The sequence below is a fragment of the Eulemur rufifrons genome, chromosome 2, assembly GCF_041146395.1.
Source record: "Eulemur rufifrons isolate Redbay chromosome 2, OSU_ERuf_1, whole genome shotgun sequence".
Classification (NCBI taxonomy): Eukaryota; Metazoa; Chordata; class Mammalia; order Primates; family Lemuridae; genus Eulemur; species Eulemur rufifrons.
In genome coordinates, this window is record NC_090984.1 from 119,042,316 (window position 1) to 119,067,457 (window position 25,142).

Consider the following 25,142-nt stretch of genomic DNA (forward strand, 5'->3'; position numbering starts at 1 on the left):
TATCTCTCTCTCTTTCTGTCTGTCTGTCTCTGGCTTCTTTTGGAGTTCAGCTCTCTCTTCTTCTCAGAGCCCTCCCTCCCTGCCTGGCCCCTTTGTCGACACTTGATCATTTACATCAAGTTGACATTCGCAGAGTTTACCCAGGGGTCTGTAATTGTATTCTTTCCCTGGTTCTGCATTACCAACCATGAAAATGGAATCTTATCATCCCTGACCAATTTTTAATGTACAAAATGATTTGGCTGAGGTTCAAAGGGAGGCACAATTGAAATCAGGTGAATGATACATGTAGTTTTTTCAGTTCCTCCGTGCTTAGATTTGATTTTTTTTCCCAGTATAGCATAGAAGAAGTAGATTATTTTCTGCAAGTTATAAAAGTGCATTTGTGTGCTGTGTAGGTATGAACCTACATACACTGAAAGCACAAATATGCATATGTGTGCGTGTTTGCTTGTATTACCATGCCCACATTTCACATGCATGCACCTATTTAGACATAAGCAAACAAATATAAATATATTGTTTGCAATTTTATTGATGGCAATCAAATTTGCAATGATCCTTAAAATGTATTCAAAACACCCAAAGAGCTGGAACAGCCCTGCAGCTAGTGCCCAGGATTAATGACTGGAATATTCAAATGAAGCCCTGACACCCCTTTGTTAATTCAGAAAGGAGCCCTTAGGGGGAAAGTGGGTCTCTCTGGCCCTGGCGAGAATTATCCCAAGTCTCAGATACACTAATGTGTCTACCATGATGGGCTTTTGCAAATGCTCTGGGGACAGGCAAGAAGATGGAATGTTCTACCAAAAAGCATAGGCTACCTGGTTAGCAATTTTCTGAGAAGCCTCCAGAACTGGTGCCTCTTTGCTTGCCTCCCGAGGTGCACTCATGCAGACAAACCTGTGCTTAGAAACGCAGAGGTATTGTTTCCCTTCCAAGTTCCTGGCTAGAAACTCTCCTATTTAATACGGGCCAGGCCAGGGCTAGTTGGGAATCATGCTGTATGTATCTCATTGAACTTCCTCCACCGGCCCATGAATTGCATGTGGTGTTCCCAGTTTTCTAAAGAGAATATTGGGGACTCGGAAAGCTTCATGGTAATGGCAAAGTCCAGACTGAATCTCTATCGAGAGGGTTCCAAGCTTGGCCTGTCATTTGACACTTCAAGGGCACCTATTGAGCAAACTCCCATCTTCTTCATCTCAGGGAATGTCGTAGGCATGTCCGATGTTGGAGTCCTCAAGGAACTTGACTGAATCTCTCAGGATGTCTTGGCAGACAGGATGAGTATATGGGGGCAAAACGCCAGGAGGTGTTAGGGGGTTGTTGTAAACTCAACGACTGTGCCCAGGGAAAATGAAGGATTGACTGATGTCATTACACAGGGTGGAGTTCTGGTTGCCCCCTGGACTGGCTCAAGCTCAGAGCAGTTGATCATTTTCCTTAACAACCCGGATGAAGGATGAGAAGTTTTCTTACCAGATTTGCAGCTGGGACAAAATAGGGATGAAGTGCCGATGTATTGGTTGCCAATTTCGGACTTGAAATGATCCTGATGCTTGGTGTCTTGGGTCTAAACTATCAAGACAGATCACGCACTGCCCAGACGTTCCTGGCTTCCTGAAACACCCGCCATCCCAGAGAGCTCAGCAATACCATTTATACACATTGTTTTCACTAAGGGATGGAATTGTGGATAGTAGTAGCCATTGTTTGTCAAGTGCCTTTTATGTACTGGGCGCCTAATAAATTGCCGGTCTCCTTTAATTCTCCCAACGTTCTCTAGTGTTCACAGGAGGTAAATCAAAGAAGGTAACTCAGAGTATGGGGATCTTTGGAGGCAAAACCGGGATTTGAACCCAGATATCCAGGACTGACGCTTGTATTGCTTCTGTGCTGCATGGCCTTCATGAGCCCAGCTTGAATCTCTGCTTCCTGTGTGGGGGCTGGACCTGAGCGGAGGAGCTGGGCGGGAGGAGGGCTGAGAGCCTGGGTGGTGGGAGTTCGTGGTGGTCTTGACGATGTCCATCCCGGTGTCGGGCGAATCAACGTCCCCATGCTGTCTCTGCAGCACTCACAGCAGGGACGGCCACAGCCTCAGCCACCGCCTCCTGCGACTCTCTGCAGGTGTGTCTAGCTCCTCCCCCTGACTAGAGGCTCCCGTAGGTGGAGGGCAGTCGGGGGTCATCTCGCTGTGCCCCAAGAGCCAGCCCAGGGCCCACACATGGCCGTGGACTGGGTGGAACTCAGCCAGCAGCAGCAGCTCAGACATTCTCGTTGCTGTTCAGGCCCTGAAACTGTGGGACGCTGTCTGCGGTCATGGTTGGGCTAACAGGTCTTTTGTTTATGAAAAGGAAATTTACCACCTGTCTGAAGAGATGACAGGGACTTGAAATGCAAAAGAGCTGCCTGCCCCTCATGTGAAATGTAAAGGAGACACCCAGCGTTTCAGGAGGCATCGCCGTCACCGTCTGTCCTGCGTACATGCCTGGGGCAGCGCCGGCCAGGACACAGCGTCCTTCCTGCACAGGCTGCGTGTGCATTGCCATCAGTGTTGCACACGTAGACACACGGGCACACACGTAGACACACGTGCACACATGTAGACACACGTGCACACACGTAGACACACGGGCACACACGTACGCGTATAGATACAGCTCTGCTGCCAACAAATCACGGGCGAGTGCGACTATCATCTAACGAAACAAATTCCTCTGTGTGCTAAGGAAAGGGGTTTCATTAGTTCTCACTGAAATAAGAAAGCTATTTGCTATTTTCACCGATACGAGCATTAGAAGAAAGTATTTGTGCTTACATAAGATTATGCTAAATTAGGCTTCTGATGTACAGCTATGATTATATAACTCCTCTATTCAAAAACTTTTAACATTGTAAGTACAAATTCCTTCATTTATTATTATTCTTATTACTGTTGTTGGCAATCCAAGATCCTTCAGGATTTAAACCCAAGCTCTTTCTCCAGCCTTGCCACCCCGTGTCTCCTGCTGCACCCGCACGCCGGCCACGCTGGGCTCCCGTCTCTCTTTTCGCTCTAGCTCCTGTCCTTTTCCAGATCTTCACGTGCTCAGCTGCTTCCTCCACTGGAGACATATTGCTCACCTTGGTCAGCTTCAGTCCTGCCTGTCCTGCGAGGGCCACCTCACAGCCTCCTCCTCCTGGAGCGTTCACCCTGATCTTCTCAATCAGACAGGAATTGTGCTTTCCTGTCCCGAAGTGCCTCGTCTCTGTCTCCTTCTTTTCAGCAATCCCATTGCCTTTGGAGTCAGACAGTCCTGCTTCTAATTTGCCTCCATCACTCATTAGCCACGTGATGGGAGGTCATTTCACCTCCCAGAGCCTCAATTCTCTCAACTGTAAGACGAAGGAACAAAATTTACATTGCAAGGTTGACCAGATGGTCCCGTGTTCAGCCAAGTGCCTGGTCTACACTAAGTGTTTCATACAGATTATTTAACCTACTATTTGCATTAGTTAGCAGCTGCAGAGGATAACTCCAAAACGTTAGTAGCTTATCATAGTGGAAGTTACTTTCTAACTCAGGTGAAGTCCTAAGGAGCAGCTTTTCCTGGAGGGAGGCAGAGAGCTGGCTCTTTCCACCCTAGCTCTGCCTCCCCCCGGGTGCTGAGAAGTCTCTCCATTCAACCAGAAGATGGAGAAAGAGCTGGTGGAGGGCCACGTGGCTCCACAGGCCTGCAAGTGGCATTTGTAACTTCTGCTGACGTTCCTTGGGCTAGATCTCAGGCACCTGGCCACACGTCTGGCAAGGAAAGCTGAGGATTGTAGCTGAGTTATCTGCTTGGGAAAAAAGATGGGATTTGATGATGACATGGCAGGATCTTCAACAGCATCCGTTCCCTTCCCCACCCCGGTAAGTCCGTGTTTGTACTGCATTTCTGTCGCCGTGTAGCACGTTGTCACAAACCGAGCAACTTAAGCCAACGCTCGCCCATTGTCCCATGCTCTCTGTGGGGCAGCAGTCCAGGATGGCTGAGCTGAGCGGGGTCCTCTGCTCGGGGTCTCACAAGACGGGCAGATGTAGGGGGCGGAGGGGATGGGTGTATGCATACATAATGAATGCCATGCGCACCGTCTAGGGGATGGACACGCTTGAAGCTCTGACTCGGGGGGTGGGGGGAAGGGCAATATACATAACCTAAACTTTTGTACCCCCATAATATGCTGAAATTAAAAAAAGAAAAGACCACAAGCAAGGTGTTGGCCAGACTGCATTCTCATACGAAGTCTCACCTGGAACTGAATCTGCGTCCAGGCTCACTCAGGCTGTCTGCAGAATTCATTTCCTCGTGTCTGTAGAGGACTGAGGGTGGTGGCTTTTCCTGCTTGACAGCTGGAGACTTCGCTCAGTTCCGAGAGGCTGCCTTCACTGCTAGAAGCTTCCTATAGCCTCTTGCCGTGCAGACTTCCCCAACATGATGGCTTATTTCATCAGAATCGTCTGCAGTACGAGTCTGCGAGAGTCTTAACTAACGTAACATAATCACAGGGGTGACTCTCCATCACCTTTGCCATATTCTCTTGGTTTGAAGAAAGTCACAGGTTCCATCCACACTCCAGTGCCAGGGATGACACAAGATTTCAACTTCAGAAAATCGGTAAGACATAAAATATACAGAATGAATTATTTCGACTACCTACAGAACCATTTAATGACCACCTACTGTGTGCTGGGTATGTCCAGAAGCTGCAGATAAAAAAATAAAATAAATAAACACCTTGTGCCAGTGTGCTCGTGGATCCCTTCCTCCTGTCTCTGCCTTCAGCATTTCAGAAAATTGTCTTTCCCAGGATCTCTTACCCTCTGGATTCCAGGTAGATCTGGCCAATGGGAGGCAATGGTGTAAGACTGGAAGGTGGGGGAAAGGGAGAAACTGGAGTATTTTTACCTTTCCCTGTTACTGGTGGTTTTTCTGCCAAGCACTTCGATGCCACGGGCTGTGATTCCGAAGCACTTCCCAACAGCCCACGGAAGTGTGACCAGGCAGTGAATGACAACTCACGGTCTGGTCTGTAGCAGCCTCCTCATGAAAAGGGATTTGCTTGCAAATCACACTCCTTCCATCTGGCATAGGAAAGAGGGAGGAACCTCAGTGAGTAGATGCCCTGAGAAGGCAAGGCACAGAGGGGCTGACGCAGGACTGGGTGACAAGGAAGGGCCATCGTGTGATGGCTTGAATGAGTGAGTGAGCGATCTGTTCATTCATCAAGTGCTTCCTGCATGCTTCCTTTGTACCAGGTACTATTCTGGGATCTCGGATACATTCAACCAATAAAATGCCTTTCAATCTCTTCCCTCATGGAGCCTGTGTTCTAGGCGGATAGATAGACATAGGCCATGAGGATAAGTTGTTATAGTAAATGATATACTTTGTTGGATGGGAATAAATGCTATAGAGAAATATTAGAGCAGGAAAAGGGGGGCCCAGGGGGGCCCAGGGGTGCAGGTGGGGCAACACAAGAGCCTACTGTGGTCAAGTCTCTCTCTCCCCTGCTACCTCTCTGCCCCTGGACAGGGAGTTCAGTGTGCACGGAATTCTCCTTGCGATCCGTTTAATGTCAGCATTACCACCTGCACTTGTCAGATGAGGAAACTGGGACTCAGAGAGAGCCAGAGACTTGCCCAACTTGGCGCAGCTGACAGGCTGTAGAGAGATTTGAACTTGGGTTTGTCTGTCTGCAAAGGTTTACATTTTATTGTTGTTTGTTTTACTTCTTGTGTTACCGTGTTGCCTCCTGTGGGCGCAGACTGCACTGCATGGGTGAGCCCTGGCTGGGACGTCAGTAGATCGGGGTGCCAGCAGGCTGTGTGACCTGGGAACAGCCACCTCATCTCTCTGGACCTCAGAGTTCTGTGTACAAATTGATGGAATGGCAGCAAGTGCTATGTGTTCACCAAAGCCCGTCTTCCCTCATTCCTGGAGACTCAGATTACAATTCCCAGCCTCCTCCTTGCACCTTGATGGGGCTGTGGAATTGGTCTCCGGCTTGTGCCATGTAGATGGAAGTGGTCTAACCTCCTGTGCATCCCCCGCTCACTCTCTCTGTGACGGAGAGATGTAGAGGATTCAGTGGGGGATGCTGAAGCCCTAGGACATGGTGGGGCCATGTGATGGAAGGGTCCTGGTCCCTGAGTGAACGGGTGGTGCAGAGCCACCATGGCATTGGACTAGGAGATCAGAGAGAAATAAACCTTCGACGTGGTGTCACTGGTATGTGGTTGGCACACAGAGATGAAGTAGACCGGATGACAAGTTTTCCAGCTCTGCCAGGGAGCCCACTCTGGGGCCCCTCTTGGGGAAGGAGGTGGAGGTGGTGGACAGGACCTGTGTGCTCTGACTCCTGCTGACCAGTTGGACTTCTTGTTAAGATTTTGCTTGAGAGAAGAGGTTCCACGGTCAAGGTGAGACTGAGAAACACGGGACAAAATATTGCTACAATCTTGTCCCTCTCAGTGTTGGAGTGATAATGAAATCCAGGCCAGCGCCACATGTCTGCAGCAGTTGCTCCTAGCGTGTCAGAGGTCCCCATGTGTTTGGGTGGGCTCCACTGCACAGAGACGAGGAAGTACACGTGGTGACAAAATACTGACTTTGGACCACACCATGTTCTAGCCCCTTCCTCCAAGGAACTGAACATTTTAGTGGCAAGAAAACAAGGAGCCATGTATTTGAGAAAATTTCCTTATTTGTGTAGTAGAAAAAAGCACTGGCCTAAAAGGCGGGAGATCGAGCTGTGCTCTGGCCTCGCAGCTAATTTTTAATTTGCTGATTGTGCTGGGGGCCCAGTTTCCTCGTCTGTAAAATCAGGGAACCACTGGATGCGTTCAGACCGTGTCTTCTGGTTCTTCGTCTTCTCTGATGCTGCCGGCCACAAAGCAGCGGTGTCTGGGTTGGTGTCCAGAGTGATTATGGCACCTGTGTGCTCAGCTGATCAAGGACAAGTGGGCAAGGCCAAAGGACAAAATATTCTGTGCCCCTGTAGATGTTTCTTTCTCTGTCCCAAAGAGGACTGTAGTGATATAAGCTTGACTTGTTTAGTACAGTGATTTGTCTGGAGCTGGTGGAGAGATGGGCTATGCCTATCCTGTGCTTCAGAGCCCCCTTAACAACGTGATTCCAGACCCCCTGCAAATTTGGCAGCGGGATAGTGTGATGGCAAAAGGTACAGCTTTGCTATTGTCAGACAAATCTGGATTTGAATTCCCACTCAAATCTCAGCTCTTCCACTTACTGGTTGTGTGATATTAGACAAGCTGCTTAACCTCTCTGAGCTTCAATTTCCTCATCTGTAAAATGGGAGATAAAATTGGAGGTAAAAAAAGTTTGTTGTAAGTATCTAATTGAGACAATAGGATGCTCTAAATTGATAATTTTAGAATCGCTATCATCATATACCAATAGTTGAGGCATCTATCATGTGTCAGGCTGTGGACCCTGCATTTTATTTGCCTTATCTCGTTTCATCCTCAACAAAGCCCTCTGAAGGGTGCACCATGTATGCAATGTGCTAGGAGATGTTCTATATGTGATTCATTCATTCACTCATTCACCCATTTATTTGCTCATTCTCCACATCATTTTTGAGTTCCTACTGTGTGTCACACATTGTGCTAGATGCCTGGCTTCCTGGAATGTGTAGTCAATTGAACAACTAATTATACAACTAATGAATGAATTACAATTGGGCAACTTTGAGAACGTGGGGGTGGGGTAAGATCTGAATTCCAGCCAGGGAGATCTGGGCAGGCATTCTGGAGGAGGTGGCATAATCTGTCTTTACCAAGACAGGTGGATCTTGGCAAAGGGACACTGGGGAAAGGCCTTCCAAGGGGAGGCCAGTGGAAGCAGAGCCATCAGGGTGGAAGAGCCAAGGGCATGTTTAGTGTCTGTCCAGGAAGCTTATGGGTGTCAGGGTGGGCAGTGGATGGAGGGCTGGTCAGCCATGTGACGGAGGGTCTCAAAGGTGGGGCTGAACCAGTAGACACCACCTTAAATCTGGAACAGCATCACAGGGAACTCTGTTTGCTGGAGATGGCAGCGTGGGTGAAGTTCTGGCTCAGCCACTCACCAGCTGCATAACCTCAGGTGAGTCACCTAACTCTTTGAGCCTCGGTTTCCTTCACACTAAAATGGAACAACAGTGCCCACTTCATGGGGTTTTAAGGTGTAAGTGAGACGGCATATGAGAGCCTCCTTTGTAAATGCAAAGCCCTGTGTACATGCAGTTACTGAGTGCGACCATTCCCGGTCATTGGAATGGAAGGTTGGACCTGGTGACCTCCGGTGTTCCTTCTGGTCCTGAAATTTCAGAAGGTACGTCACGCCATGTTTTCAGAAATGCTGAGTGTGGATGGGCGAGCCCCACTCCGTGGGTAGATCTGGACACTGGGGTCACATATTGTTCTTGACACCATGAATCGTCTCACAGAAAATGAGAGAAGAATATTGCTAAGTGTTTAGAGAAAAAAAATTCTGAGAAGTTTCGATTAGCTTCAGCTAATTAATTAATTAACCCAACCAACTTTTCTTCTCATTGTTGATGTAATGTTCCCTCAGTATTTCTTAACGTGGGAAGAGAGACAAATGCTGCTGCAGCTCAGCGGGGAAGAGGAAAGAAGGTCCGGGTGTGAGGGTCCTTTCTGTCGCAGGACCCCCCTTGTTGGGTTACCAGGAAGATGTCTCAGGCCGCCCCAGAGGGAGGCCGGGGAAAGTCACGCATGGTTACTCTCTTAGCTTGCCTGTGAAACACGAAACATCAACACATTAATTCAAAAGGCTTTTAGCAACACCAGGCCCCCAATTTAGTCATTCTCTATTGTTCCAATGTGCTCCAAAACCCCTTCGCATGGGGGAGAGTGTGAATGTAGTTGACTTTTAAAATCTGAGTTTATTTATGTTTTGGGTCTGGGCTTATTCAATATTGCTTTCAACTGACAGGCTCTCAAGCACCATGAATACCAAAAAGAAGGGCTTTGGCGATATCTTCAAAATGTACAGCTTTGTTTCCTCCCGTGAAAGCCCAGGGATGGAGTTTGTTCACTTCTGAATGCTTCCCATTAGCACACGCCGATGACATCCAGCCCTTGAACCATGTTTAATTGAAAATGGCAAATAAACATTGCCCAGCCAGCGCTCCCATGCCCGGCAGCTATTGGACTCATTAAAAGGAAAAATGACCAGCTTCCTGCCTGTCCACACGGGCCTTTCCGTATGGAATGTGGGATGTTGCATTTGGAGTTGCATTAATTTTTTATCATTCCTTAGTAATTAACATTGTATTTCTGCTGATAAACCCCATCAATATGGTGATTTGATTAGCAAAACATAAAACTACTCATTAAACTCCAATTATGTTGCTCAGGTATAATTTGATTTTGATTGGTTGGAAAAATGCTGTTGTGTTGCCTTTTCCTCCCCCCTGCTCCCCCTCTTAAAATACGCAGTCAAGTGCTACATTTACAATGCTGGTGGTGATGTGAGGCTCACTTAGCAAAGGACATTCCCTCTCGTGTTTACTGAGGACTCAATGGTATTTAGGTGCCAACGGTGGGGACGACATTTATGGAATCTAATAGTCAGACACCTCCAGATAACCCACCCTTCCCATTCCTGGTGGGATGCCTGCCGGGTAGGGGTGGTCATCTTTGAGGAAGACCAGGGTCCACGAAACAACAAACAGTGACGATTCTTTCCACTCTAAATGAGTGGAAGTGAGTTTTTGAGGACTATCGAATAGGGAATCGGTGGCGTCAGGGCTGCGTTCTAAAACCTGATTTTGCTTTTATCTCTTTGGAGAGAAGCGTGTGTACACACACCCCCCTCACATGAAGAATCTGATCTGGCAAATGAGCAAGAAAGGCCTCCCGGATGCTTGAGACCTGTGAAGGTGTTGGCTTCTTGAATATTATTTGAATTGGCCACAGAAAAGGAGGGCTTGGTCTGACAGGTCAAAATGTCATTTGATTGTTCAAATTGTAATGAGAATGTTCAACTAGTGTGAGTTTGCAGGGCTAGAGAAGGGATGCGGCAGTACTGAGTTCATTCATTCCACACACGCTGCTGTGTTGGACCAGGGATTCGGGGGCAGATGAGACAGACGAGGCCGAATTCTCATGGAACTTGCATTCTAGTGGGGTAGAGGTCATGGCCCTCGTGGAATCCTTGAAGGCTCTTCATCCTCCTGGCACTTGCTGTTCTTTGAACTCACCAAGCACACACCTGCCTCAGGGCCTTTGCACAGGCTGTGCCCACTGCCTGGAATGCTTTTCCCCAGGTGTGCTTACCTGGCTCACTTTTCCAGCTCATCCACATCTCTGCTGTAAAGTTATCTTCTTGGAGACACTTTCTCTGATTGACCTAAATAAAATAGCAGCCTTCATCTGTCCTGATCTCACCCTGAATTGCTTCTTCACAGCACTCAACACTTCCGGATGTTATATTATTTGTGACTGCTTACTTGTGTTCTCCAGTCCAACGGAAGTTCTCTGAGGCAGGGACTTGTTCTCATCTCCGCAGCCCAGCCTAGTGCCTGGCCACTTGGAAGGTGCTCCACAAGCACGGCTAAGTGAATCAGCGATGCAGACAAGTAAGATAATTTCAGGTAACAAGATAAATGAGGATCATGGGAAAGTGACTGTTGATGGAGCCAGCCCTTTAGGTAAAGTTGATGGGGAAAGTCCTTTTGAGAAATTGACAATTGGGCTGCGTCTGCACGATGAGAGGAGCCTAGCCGTGCAAAGACTGGATCTGAGCATGTCCAAGTCACGGAACAGCAAAGGCAGAGACCTTGAGGCAGGAACAGGTTTGGAGTTTTCACAGATAAGACCAGTGCAGCAGGAGAAGGTAGCCGGAGAGACTGGGGTGGGAGCCAGAGACCAAGTCATGGGCTTTGTATGGCGTTAGTCCTGCAACCTGCACCCTTGGCCTGGACATGGCCTGGGCAGCTTGGACCCGGGCTGGCAGGAGAGCGAGGGCTCCGGTCCACCAGCAGAGGGAGCTCTGGGACGGTCAGTGTCCCCTCCCTGCCTCCAGCCAGGCAGCACGGGCAGGCGCATCAAAGCCTGACTTCGCCCCCAGTACCTGGAGCCCCTTCTGCGGGGGAATCACGGTTTCTCGCCCTCTTTGTGTCATCATGGTCCTTTCTTGGATGTTCATCATTTCCAGAGTCTCCGAGCCTCTCCTGAGTGATTGCCCATGCTTGGTAGTGACAGACACCTTGCTGCTTCCCCCAAACCATAAATGTCTACATTGTCTACGTCTTTGAACATTTGCTTGAGCCCTGTTTGGAATTTCCTCCTCTTCTGTCTTTGCCTGGAAAATGTCTGCTTCAGCCACAGGTCCAGCTCAAATGTCTTCTGCGAAGCCTTTGCGTGGGCCACGCCCCTTCCTCTCAAGCAACACCAAGTGCTCCCCGACTAAAATTTCGACACTTCTTATGAAGATGTCTCTTACAGCGTGTGCATGTGTGTGCCGCAGTTTCCTGGTCTTCCTCGCATCTCCCTTACAGGAAGTGTGAGCTCCCTGAGGGCCGAAGCCACGTCTTCTTTGTCTCCTTACTGTTGGGGACTGTCACAGTGTCAACATGACCAGTGACTGAATAGATGGACTCTTAGACGACACCCGGTGGAGTGCAGTGGCCCATCACGGTGGGTGCGGAGTGGGCCACCCGTGCAGCAAGGAGGGATGCATCTGCTGTGGGGAATTGAAGGACTATCAAGAAAACCAGCTCGCAGTCCTCACCACGGCCCTGCGCTGCACAACACTGTTGGTGAAAAGCCGGCTCTCCTCTCTGTGATGGACATCTGTCTCCCCAGCTCCAGCAGGTCATCGCGGGCATAGCAGCTACTGGTCGCTGTGGTTTTTGGCCAGCCCAGCACATTTTACATCTTCTTTCTGTTGGCTTTTTGGAGAATTACATCCCAACTCTGTGTGCACTTTTTGAGCCTGATAATCCCAGGCCTCCACCTTCATCTGTCTACAAGATAATCAAGGAGTCTTGTCCACCTAGATGTAGTGGTTGATTTAGGGATATAGCCAGAGAACTAGAGCCCTTCAGAGGCCCTTTTCTGCTGGACCTAATGGGAAAATATTCCTCCCTCCCCGTGGATCATTAGTGCTGTTGGCTGGGGACTGTCCAGGAAGGAAGAGTGAGACTGGGGCCAGGAAGAGACCAAGTACAGAAGAAAAGGCCCTGAGACATTTTTCGAGCCTTTGGATTTGGCTCCAGTCAGGCCTGGGTACTTCCAGCCTGTGAATCAACTAATTCCTTTTTCCTTATGCTAATTTGGGTTGAGGTTCCGTCACTTGCAGCAGAAACAGGTGGGAATAATACAACTGGAGAAAATGGCTTAATGGTTTTAGAGCTCCTCCAACCATCCATCATCTGGAAATTTACACATGGCCAAATTTCTCCAGCGGATGTAGCGGTGGAACTCTGAAGCCTCTGTGGCGAGGCTTGGCTGGTTTGATTTTGCTCAGGTGTGTCCTCCTCTTTCGGAGAGGTGAGAATGCTGGCGTTTCGTGTGGCCGTCCCCCCAAGCCCCATCTGGAGTGGTGTCTACCTCGGGAAGTTGACAATCAGGAGTCCAGTTGGGGAAGAACCACAGGATGGGGCTCTTCGAAAAGCAAAAGGGAAACATAGGGAAATTGAACCTGTCTCTATTAAATACATGTAGATGAGTTTAAATACATCTGAGTGTATTGAATAGATACAATTGATATATCTGTTATGAATGAGGAATGAGCATGAGAAGTCTGTTGACAAAATTAAAGAGTGTTGGTCGGGTTGTAGAATATCTTTCTTACATTGTTGGTGGGAACATGATTTGCTGTACACTTTTCAGGGGATAATTTTGTTCGATCTATCAAAGTTGTAATTATATGTGTTCATTGACCCAGCTATTTATTTGTTAGAAAATTTCCCTAAAAGTATGCTAAGAAATAGATACAGGGATATTCCTTGGGGCATTGTCTATAAGAACACAATCCTTAAAACAACCAAGCGACTGTAAATAGTAGATTGGTTAAATATATTATGGTAGATGCACTCAATGTAATTCTCTCCAGATGATTAAAAATCAGGTAGGTGCAGATGATAATATGGAAAGAGCTCTAACACTTATTATTACATTTTTTATTGCAAAAACAAAAACAAAAAGCAAAACAGGAAACATCCTAATTGCCCCTTAGTGGAAGACAATTAACCCTGGTTTAATCATATAACAACGGAATACTACGAAGCAATTTAAATGAATATCTGTTATGAATTGAATGTTTGTGTCACCCCAAAATTCATATGTTGAAATCCTAAGCTTCAAGGTGAGGATATTAGGAGGTGGGGCCTCTGGGAGGTGATAAGGTCATGAGGGTGGAGCCGTCATGAATGAGATCAGTGCTCCTCTGGAAGAGACCCCGGAGAGCTCTCTCACCCTTCCCACCACAGGAGGACACAGCCAGGACATGATGCTGTGTGTGAACCAGGGAGTGGGTCCTCACTGGAAACCGAGTCACCAGACACCTTGATCTTAGACTTCCCAGCCTGTAGAAGTGTTAGATATAAATGTTATTGTTTAAGCTACTCAGTGTACGGTATTTTTGTTATAGCAGCCTGAATGGACCAAGACAATATCTTAGGTCTATCTGTACAAACACGGATGAATTATTATAAATGTTTATTGAGAAAGGCAAAATCTAGGAAAATATAGTTGATATCATTCTATTTGTGCAACATTAAGTATATAGACACAAACAGCAATATATTGTTTATTGATATAGAACCATGTACTATAATTACAAAAATGTACGTGACAATCATACACACCAAACTTCAGGATAGCGGCACTTCTGGAGAGGGGACAGGGTGGAACTTGAGGCTTCCCTGTATCTCTGACATTCTCTTCTTCCTTCCTCCCTTCCTCCCTCCTTCCCCCCCTCCATCCCTCTCTCCCTCCCCCTTCTCTCCCCCCCCCATCCCTTCCTTTTTTCCTTTCTTTCTTCTTCTTGGATCTGAAGCAAATAAAATAAGGCAAACATATCTTAAATCTGGATGGTACATACATGGATGTCTGTTATATTATTTTCTGTATGTTTGAAAAACTTTGCAGAAAGCCAAATATATTATGTTTCCCTTTTGAGTAAGCATATGTTAGTATAGATTCTGGTATCAGTGTAAAAAATTTTGTTTTCTTGGTGAGATACACATGGAACTGTTAGCAAAGTGTAGCTTTAGGGAGGGATGAGGAGTCAGGTTTGGGGGAGGGACAGAGAGATTTTTGCATTTCATTTAATTCCTTTCTGGACTATTTGAACATTTAAAGTTATGTGCACCGTAATTCCCATCCCTCCCTCCCTCCCTCCACCCCTCGCCTTATCTGTACCTGACAGGGGTTACCTGGATTTTGGGACTATATATCATCTTTGTTCTGTTCTTTAAATTTCTCTAATCAAAAACCTAGTCAATGTTACTTAAATGTAATAGTCATTTATAACTCTTCATAATTCTTCTCTGACAACTTGGCACTCTGAATCTTGTCCTGAGGATGGAGGAGATTTTGTTTGTTTGTTTGCTTTGTGTTTTAGGGGCCAGAAAGACCCCTTGAGATGGTCAATCCAGTCCGTCCTTTCAGATAAGGAAACCGAGTCTGAGCAAGGTTGGAACGTGATGCTTGACCATTGTGAGGCTAGAGCAGTCTGCGCGAAGCCCCCCTCCGTGCTCAGAGCAAATGCCAGAGGATGGGCTAGAGAGAGGGGACTCAGGGCCGAGCCCATTTTCCAGCCTCCCGATGCTGTCACAGGGACCACCCGTGTGTCTGTGGGTGGCAGGCCTGCCTTGGCTCCCCGCGTAGGATTTGGGGCACCCCTTTTGGCCGTGTGAGTTCATGCGTCCAGTGTACAGGGGAGCCCACGTGGAAAGACAGTGAGCAGAGAGCTACAGCTGTTGTCACTTACACTCCAGAGAACAATTCCAGGAATTAATGGCTTCTAATCCTGCAAATAAGGTAGATACAGTGTTAGATTCCAAGCTGCCAGGCTCAAGTCGGTGCCTGTATTTCATAAATATGCTTATAAGGACACGCTCCAATCACGGCCTCCACGATCTTCCCCTCCGCCTGCAGCTAAGGCCCCGGCCTCAGGCACCTTCCCAGCCCAGGGAATAAGTGAAGTTAATACAATCTTTAAAGCAACTCCCTATGAGACAAATAAGAAAAATTGTCAACAAATAATCAGAAAAATTCATAAGGAGTCCAGCCACCAACTGCTTTGGTTAGCTTTAAAAAGGAAAGTACCAAGGATCAGATACTTAACTGTAACAATCTTTCATTTTAATAATAGCCTTTATGTACTACAATAAGAAGTATCAAAGTCCATTAAATATAATGGGCTGATCCTTCCAGGGATATGGGAGCAAATGAGTCGTTCTTTGGAGGTAGCTCAGCGCTCTCGGGCTTTTAAAGCTTCACTTTAGGTCTTAGGTGGTGACATTTGCAAACGGGATGGTTCTAGTCTGCCTGGCTTTTTGTTCATATTCCCGAGCCAGCCTGGTGGGACGGTGCTCCTGGCGGGGAGAGGCCTGCGTGGGACTGCAGGGGCTGGGGTGGGAGAGACCTGCCAGGGAGAGGTGACGGTCACACCGGGAATCCATTCCAATGGCCAAGCGGAGGAGAAGGTGAGAATGGAAATGGGCGAGCAGTTGGGGGGGACAGGGGTGACCGAAGGCAGGCAGCGGTGCGGGCAGTGGAGGAGGGGAGCGGAACCGAGAGCGTGTCCTCCACAGCCCGTCCTGCAGAGCCGGTGCGGTGTGAGAGGAGGGGGGTGGCGTAAAGACTGCCTGGCCCGGCTTTGGGCACGGCCACCCTTCCTGACTCCAGGAAGCTCTTCCAAGGATGCATAGTTCACCTTTAAGATGCCACCCTTAGGACTCAGAGGCGCTGCCATGTAACTTATGTGGTCCTACCCTGCCATGGGGAGGACATTTGTCACCTTCTGATGGAGTAGTCCCCATACTTAGAGGCTCCACTCAGTCTGGACCCCAGAGATCACCCTGCACTTCTTACCCTAAATTAAGGGGCAACATTCCCCCAATCCTGCCCACTCACCCACCCCTCAGTCCCCTCTCCGCTGAGATTCCTGGTGAGCTCAGAGACGCTCTTCTGTCTAAGCTCCTTCCAACCCCCTCACAGCTCAGTGGCCGCGGCAGCTCCCCAGGCCCAGGGCAGTCCTGGGGGAGGCTATTCTCTCCCCTCCCGTCCTGCAGAGTGGCCCAGGCCTCTGGGCTCTGGGATGGGACCATTTCTTCTTCATCCCCAGCCTTTATCACGGCCCCTTTGTGCTCCACTCCTCTTGGATTTGGTGCCCTGGTAGGATGCTGGGCTCTGGTGCTACCATGAGTAGCAAGGAGCTGCAGGAGAGGCAGGGTGTGTTGGGGGCGGGGAAAGGGTGTCCTGCAGGACAAGGCACTGCAATCACATGCCGTGGGAGGGGAGTCTGACAAAGGGACTGTCCACAGCGGCCAAAGGAAGCTGCGGCCATGGAGTCACACATGGGGCCAGCAGCCGCTGAGAGTCCTTGTCCCTCACCAGCAGCCAGAAGCCTCAAGGGCAAGCGGGGGAGTGATGGCCAGAACTGGAGGGGAGCTGGTACTCAGGCCCCTGGCAGGAGAGTCGAGTCACCACCCCCACAGCCTGCTGGTGCCTCCCGCTGGCCAAGCCCCACCGGAAGCCAGCGTGCAGGGGGTGGCTCCTGGGCGAGCCTCCAGGGTGCAGAGCAGGGTGCGGGGGAGCAGCCAGCCAGAGGGAAGATAGTGCATTGGGGTCCCCTACCATGGACCCCACAGGGCCCAAGGCAACTGTGGTTGCCAAATAGCTCTCCGAGGTCTGGAGTGAGTCTCTCCAGCAGAACCCCACCCGAGGCCTGGGTGGCCCCAAAGTCCACTCAGTAACCCCAGGCAGGAACTTGGAGGTTGTTTAAGGCCCTCTCCTCCTCCCTCACCCCATGTGCAATCAGCCTCTTGCCTGTGGGCCAGGCCCGTTCCATTCACTCCACCTGCATCCACTCCCCCCAGCTATTCCGTGAGATGGGAGAGTATGGTATGGGTAAGGTATGATGAGGACAAGTCACTTGCCCAAGGGCACCCATCCAGCCAGTGATGCAGCTCAAATTTGAACCCAGTTCCCACCTGCTTAACCCCTGCGCTACCTGGTCTCCCAGGTGGGCTCTGGAGCCACCCCAGGCCTGCTTTTCCGAGGGAGGCGCCTCGCCCAGCCGCTCTTCCCTCTCTGGGCTCGTCTCACACCTCCCTCTCCCTCCCAAGATGCCCTGAATCTTTCAAATGCTTCTTTGCCTCCTAGTTAAGGCATGATAGTTGTAGGATCAGAGAAAAACTTTAGAGGCCTCAAACATCAAAAAGATTATGATGGCTTCTTTCTACCCTCCCATACATAATTAAAAGCAAAAAATAAATACATAAAATAAGGGTAAAAAAAATATCAGGAAGTCCTGACTTATCCTTGGAGGTTTACTTTGATGATTATGGAGGCAAATATCAAGTATAAAATTCTTCCTACACAATTTTTTCCTCATTTTTTTTTGGAGGGGAGGATTTCCTGTTTATTTGGTGTTCAGTTGCCTGCCTAGTCTGTGTGGGATAACACGGTTCTGGAAAGAGCCCTGCACCAGCACTCTTTTCCCTGAAAGATCAGAGTATGATTCCCATTTCCGGGGTGTGAAGCCTGCTTCAGCTGCCAGAAGGAGTTGCCTACATGGGCCAATGCCAGATGGGTCAGAAATTTGGGGGCAAATAACCAGAAACAGAAGAAAGGGGTTTTTCTGTACTCAGAATCTCTGGAAAGCATTTGGGGTCAGTCCACGACATCTAGAATTCTCTCGCACCCACCCAGGGGTTTAGGAGTTTATAGTCAGAGAGTGTGAGCTGCTTGGAAGTGAAGTTGTGGAGGGATGTTTCAAGTTACTGTTCACTTCAGATCAATTTCACTTTATGGATGGGAAGTAACGGCCAGGTTCCCTTTCCTCCGAACTGCCCCTGTCTGGGTGAGGCACGGGGACTCCCAGAGCTTCCCTGAGTTTTACAGAGAGGACGGTGGCATCCAGGGATCCCTAAGGAAAATGAACAGGCTTTGCTGGAAGGTGGTTGCACAGTGCCACAGCACTTTGCAAAACTGCTGTACCCTGCACAGATGTTGGGGCCACGGTTCCGCCCCCTCCTCCGCCGGGCAGAGCTAATCCCTCTCTCCCTGCACCGGCTTTGTGTGGTCCTGTGCACCGAGAGACGTAATTATTAGCTGGACGCAGGCGAGGGCAGGGATACAGCAAGACTCACTCCTGCCGCCAGCATCCCTCACCATCATGGTCACACGGGATGCTCAGGAGGGCCACTAACCAATCACAGAACAGAGGACGCTTCCCAGCCTGTGCCCAGGAATTCCAGGTTCCACGTCTAAGAATTTTTGAGGCCAGGGGCTGAGTCCTAACTCCTGTGACAGCTTCCTGTGAGGAGAGACCTTCATGGTCTGAAGGCAGTTTGGGGAGGTGAGGACAACAGCCCTGCTCCTTCCTGGGGTGGCACCAACGTGTTCGAGGTCTTCAAGGTGGAAAGGCTCGAATGCTTTGCGTTCCTGCCCCTGGGGCTGGTCGTGGTTTGATTGCTGCATGGAGAACTGAGGCCAGGAAAAAACCAGATTCAAATCCACAAGGCCGACTTTCCTTCCTTCCAGGAATGTCCAGGGTACATTCCCGTATGTGAGCGCGAGCAGGAAAGGAGAGCGCACACAGGAGGGGAGGCATGGTTGACGTATCTGGTTAATTGTTCTTGTCCTCAAAGTAACTTTTAAAAAAATTAATGACTTTACTTATTTGATAGAGCAGTTTTTGGTTTGAGCAGAAAGTACTGAGTTTCCGTATACCTCCTCTGACCCTCCACGCAGATTCCCCAGTCTCGGAGAAACTTTTTACAGGGAAACAAAGCCGGATGTTCCTGTAGAAGGGAAATCTTTGTGAGGACTGATGCAAACAGACCATTGTTAGCACTCACACGTTTCTGATTTTTTATCGAGACTGAGTGGAAAGCCCACCGACCCGTGAGTAACCCTCTCATTCATTGTCTTCATTCGTTTGACAAGTGTCCATTGATTTGAGCATCCTCCCTGCCCAGGTGTGGGCCGGTGGGCACAGGATGGACTGGTGAACAGACCACCCTGGCAACCACCCAGCTCATAGCGGGGTCGAGGATACGTCTGCGCGGGTGCACAGAAATGCCCGAGACGCGGAACATGCAGTTCAGCTTGGTGGAGCAGGGAAAGAAAGCAAGCGGTGTCTAAGGTGAGACAGATCCAAGAGAAACGAAGGAGAAGGGATTTGCAGGACCTCAGGACTATGGGATGTGCGGGAAGTGGAAGGAGACATCCTTAAAAAAGGAGACGTTGGACAACTGGGTGGCTGGCATCGTTCACAACGGCAAGGGCACAGGTTAGCAGGCTTGGAGGGGGAAGGGGGTGCATTCTGCTGCAGGGACATGTGTCAGAGGTGCCTGTGAGGACCGTGGAAACAGGCATTCGGCACCTGATTTTAAAGGTCAGAAGGGGATTCTATTCCGATTTTGGTTTGGAAAAAGCGTCATCTGCTAGACAGCCCATGGAAGCAGGTGAGGCCACCGGACACGTGCGTTGCATCGAATGACAACAGAGCAGGTGAGGCCAGGCTCCGAGGCACAGCAACGCACAAGGGACAGGGAGATGAGGGGGGTAGGTGGGTCGGCCAGGGGGCCTGCAGTGGCAGGGACAAAGTGACAGATAGTGCAAAGGCCCAAGGGAGACTGACAGGGATAGAAGAGGAGCCCCAGTTCCTGCCTGCAGGGAGCCTGCAGGTCAGCCTGGCGGCGAGGCCGAGTTGGAGATGACTGGGGCCTGGCTGGAACGCTCAGATGGGCCGAGGGAGGAGTGGGGCCAGGACAGGCTCTCACCTTCTTCAATCTCCTCTGCAATCATGGGATGCTCCTGGCACGCCCAAGACATCCTTCCATGAAGGCCTGCTCAGCCCGCTGCTCACCCCTGTCCGTGGATGGGGTCCTACGCATCGTGGCACCCCTCATGCCTGGCACGTGCAGCGTGTCTAACAGATGCTCTCGAAATGTACATGCAGACAATAGATGAGAGAGGGAATCAGTGTGGGGGCCACAAAAGAGAAGAACGAAGCAAAGAGACTGTCTTACGTCTCTTTAAACCTATTAGGAGGAGGGGAACATTCTGGGTCTCAATGTGTAATTTCTGAAAAGTCAAATGAATCCTGCGAAACGCAAGTGCAGCCAGCGTTTCATTTTCCTCGCGGCGCACTCCCTCCTTCTAAACATAGGGGATTTCTTTTCCAGGTTGTCATCTTGCTTTTCCAAAACCGGGTAGAAAGCAGCTCCGTGGGAATTGTCTTGGCCGAGGCCGCGTGTTCCCGAGAGCGTTGCTGGGCAGGTGGGACGTGTCCTTTCTCAGCGGCTTGCTCGGGGAGCGTGGCTGGGCTTTCCCTGGTCTTTGTCTCTGCCACGGAGTCTGACAGTTGAGCCTCGCATTTGGCGGAACCCACAGTGACTGTCACCCCGGCGGGCCTGTCGGGGGCCAGTGATGAAAGTGCTGAGGGACACTGTGTGTTTTCTCTTCCGTACACAGGAGGTGGGTCACGCCTCCCTTCCCTACGCGCAGGCCTGGGACAATGCAGGTGGACCCCAGTGGCTTGAAGTCTATGCTGGCTTGTCACTTAATTGACAATAGAAGGAATTTATGAACTGGCAAAGAAAAAATGCTCCTGCTTAAAATACCCACAAACCATCAGACACACCTGGCATTGCGAGCCGGGCATTGTTGCTTAGGCGTGGACGGCGTCTGGAGCGGTGCCAGATGTGTGTGGGTGAGCCTGTGTGCACGGGTCTGGTTCCCATTCTTTTTGTAGTATGAACCCAGTCTTTTTTCCCCCACTTTCATTGAACACTTCTTTTATTTTCTTCCTTTTGTTTTCTGGCCAGCTTTTGTTCATAGCACTCTTGGTCCTGTGGAATGTGATGTAGTCATTGAAACCTCAAGTCACCCAGGAAGGGAAGGCACAGGGACAGAGAAGGGTGGAGATGGGGAAGCGTCTAGAGTGCAACTCCCAGGGGGCCAGCACCCTAGGGGTCCCCGGCATCTTCAGTGTGTAGCCTCCGGTAGACTTTAGACCACAGCCTACCCAATGAATGAATGGAAATTGAGGATAAAATATTCAATCAAAATCCTATACCCTCTACCAACTATTTCCATTTTTGCTTGTCATCTCCTAGTGTGTTATGTTGAATTTTGTATTCCGTTTTCCATTGAATGTTGGATCGTAAAGCTATATTTCCAACCTTGCATTCTAGAAATATTAACATAGACCTGGGTTATATGGTAACTATTACGATTAGTGATAGGACATTCTGGGAGGAGAAAGTGACATCATTTAGGCAAATAGTTCTGGATTTGGCAGAACTGAGAATCTTTTCAATTTTCAGTGATAATAAATTCTAAAATGAACAACCTAGTGCATATAACTTTTTATTTCAGCAGAACTTTTCATTTCGCAAAGTTTTCATTTCCCCAGGAGTAGCATTAAGCCTTGATACATATCGCAAAACTCCCTTCCGAAAGGGCACTTTCAACTGGTCTTGACACATCCCACCAACATTGATTGTCTTTTAGCATTCTACAATTAGATGCGGATGACGGTGGTGCAACTCTGTAAATACACTGAAAATCATTGACTTGCATGCTTAAAACAGGTGAATTTTATGGTATGTAAATCATACCTCAATAAAGCTATTAATAAAAAAATGCTATAGGAAAAAGAGGATGTCTTTCTTATGTGTCTACACCTGTTGAAATAATTTAGGGCGGTTTAAGCCTCTACCATCCAATCTGACATTTCGTGTTGTGCCGAAAGTTCTAATGACTCAGCCCACAAGTTGTGCTTTTCATTAAAGTCAGAATTCGTGTCTCGTGATGCAAACTTATCCAGTGCTTGAGCTGGGAGTCATAACGTCTATGTTCCAATCCTGGCCACGTGCGCTGTGTGACCTTGGCCATGTATTTCTCTCTCTTTTGCTCCTCATCTGCAAAATGGGGCTAAGAACACTCTCCCTGCCTACTCCTGAGGGTTTTGAGGGAGAATCAGGAAAGACAAGTGCAGGCGAAGGCTGTCTGTGAACTGTCACATGCTACACGAGTGTGAGCCTTTGGATGGTGGTGACGATGGATCAGAGGAAGGACGTACAAACGGAACTTCTGAGGCAGACAAGTCGGAACAAGTAAAACATTCAAAACGTCGTAAGGGTGACTGCATACGTCACCCAATGTTAGGTACGAATCAGTACTATGAGGACCACAAACAAGAGTAAAGAGACAAAGAGATCCTGCAGTGGGAAAGGGTGCAATTTTCGACTGGGTGCTTAAGGGAGACCTCTCTGAAGAGATGCATTTGAGTGGAGATCTGCGTGAACTGAGCAAAGCAAGCCACTATTTGGAGGAAGAGCTTTATTGACTGAGGGAGTGGCACGTGCAAAGGCCCTGAGGCAGGAGCATGCTCAGAAGTGAAGAGACCTCAGAGACCCTAAGTGCCTAGCTGTGGGAAGCTGAGTAATGCCCCCATAGGATTATCCAGGTCCTAATCCTTGGAACTTGCAAGTGTTACCGTATATGGCAAAGGAAACATTGCAGATGTGGTTCAGTTAAGGCTCCTGAGATAGGGAGATAGTCCTGAATTATCCGGGTGGGTCCAATGTCATCACAGGGGTCCTTATAGAAGGAGACAGAGGGAGATTTGACACACAGGAAGAGGGCGATGTGGCCACAGAGGTGGGAGTTGTACAAGGAAGGGCTGACAAGCCCAGGAAGGCAGGTGACCTCCAGGAGCTGGAAAAGGCAGGGGAACAGATTCTCCCCTGGAACCCCCAGAGGGAACAAGCCCTGCCGACGTCTGGACTTTGGCCCAGGGAAACTGACTTTGGACTTGAGGCCTCCAGAACTGTAGAAGGATAACTTGGTGTTGCTTGAAGCCACAGGGTTTGTGAGAATTTGTCACAGCAACCCTAGGAAACTGATACACATGCCCAAGACCACAGAGTCCTTCCCGGTGTATAACGGACACCTCTGAGTTCTCACTTCGCTGTCAGAGCTTTGGTGATGTCTTTGGAGGAAGGACGTGGTCCAGCTCACAGGTCGTTACACGTGGAAGCACTTCTCCACTGTTTGTGACTGTTCCCTGTTTCCCTGTCCACCCTAGAGCCTCCCTGGGGCTCCCTTTGACCTGGCACCTACAGGGTTAATGCCTGCCCAGGGGAGGGGGCCCTGGGGCCAGCTCTAGCGCAGTGGCAGGGGCTCATTATGATTGGTCTGCCTCCTGTTCTGCCAGTCGCTAAATATTTTGGATTTTTGGATATCACCCTGCGGTTGAGTCATTTTCCCACCAGACAGCCCGTCCCATCAGATCTCTCAGGCTGGGCTGCCCAGGGGTCCTGAGCTGCTCCACTCCGTGCCTGGAGCCAAAGGACAAACCCTGTCCTGCTGACTTCAAACAGCTTTTCTTTTTTTTTAAAAAAAATTGACAGATAATAATTGTACATATTTATTGGGTACAGTGTCATGTTTTGATACGTGTGTACAATGTGTAATGATCGAATCAGGGTAATTAGCATATCCGTCACCTCAAGCATTTACCATTTCCTTGTGGTGAGAACATTCAACGTTCTCTCTTCTACTGTGGTCTGCAACCCCGGGGCCGTGACTGGTACTGGTCCCTGGCCTGTTAGAACCTGGGCCCCACAGCAGGAGGTGAGCATCGGGAGAGCCAGCGAAGCTTCATCTGTACTGACAGCTGCTCCCCATTGCTTGCATCACCGCATAAGCTCCGCCTCCTGTCAGATCAGCAGGGCCATTAGATTCTCATAGGAGCATGAACCCTACTGTAAACTGCACACTCAAGGGATCTAGGTTTTGAGCTTCTTATGAGAATCTAATGCCTGATGATCTGGGGTGGAGCTGAGGCGGTGATGCTAGCGCTGGGGAGTGGCTGCAAATACAGATTATCCTTAGCAGAGAGGTTTGACTGCACAGTAAATGCTTGAACCATCCTGAAACCATCCCCTCAACCCTGCCCCAGTCCGTGGAAAAATTGTCTACCATGAAACCAGTCCCTGGTGCCAAAAAGGTTGGGGACCGCTGCTCTTCTAGCTATTTTGAAATATAGGGTACATTATTGTTAACTGTGCTCACTCTACTGTGCAATAGGACATCACAACTTATTCCTCCTATGTGTCACTTTGTACCCACTGACCAGCTTCTCCCCATGCCCCTGTCACACTCCCCTTCCAAGTCCCTGGTAGCCTCTGCTCTACTCTCTGCTTCCGTGAGAGCAACTATTTCAGCCCCCACACGTGAGTGAGATCACACAGTGTTTGTCTTCCTGTGTCTGGCTTGTTTCACTTAGCATAACGTCCTCCGGGTTCATCCAGCTTGTCACAAATGACAAGATTTCTTTTCTTTTTTAGAGTTGAATAGTAATCCATGGTATCCACATACCATATTTTCTTTATACATGAGATGGCCTCATGAGCTCATCAAATGTTCTTAGTTTCAGCCCCGTTGAAAACAGGACCAAAATTAATCAAATACTTGCTAATTGGAAAAAAACCATGAAGCAGAAAATACTGGAAAGTTTTTCACTCTTTTAATTTTGAGGTGTATGTGGTAAACAATTTTTTTTTTTTTTTGAGACAGAGTCTCACTCTGTTGCCCAGGCTAGAGTGAGTGCCGTGGCGTCAGTCTAGCTCACAGCAACCTCAAACTCCTGGGCTTAAGCGATCCTACTGCCTCAGCCTCCCGAGTAGCTGGGACTACAGGCATGTGCCACCATGCCCAGCTAATTTTTTGTATATATATATTTTAGTTGTCCATATAATTTCTTTCTATTTTTAGTAGAGACGGGGTCTCACTCTTGCTCAGGCTGGTCTCGAACTCCTGACCTCGAGCGATCCACCCGCCTCGGCCTCCCAGAGTGCTAGGATTACAGGCGTGAGCCACCGCGCCCAGCCTAGCG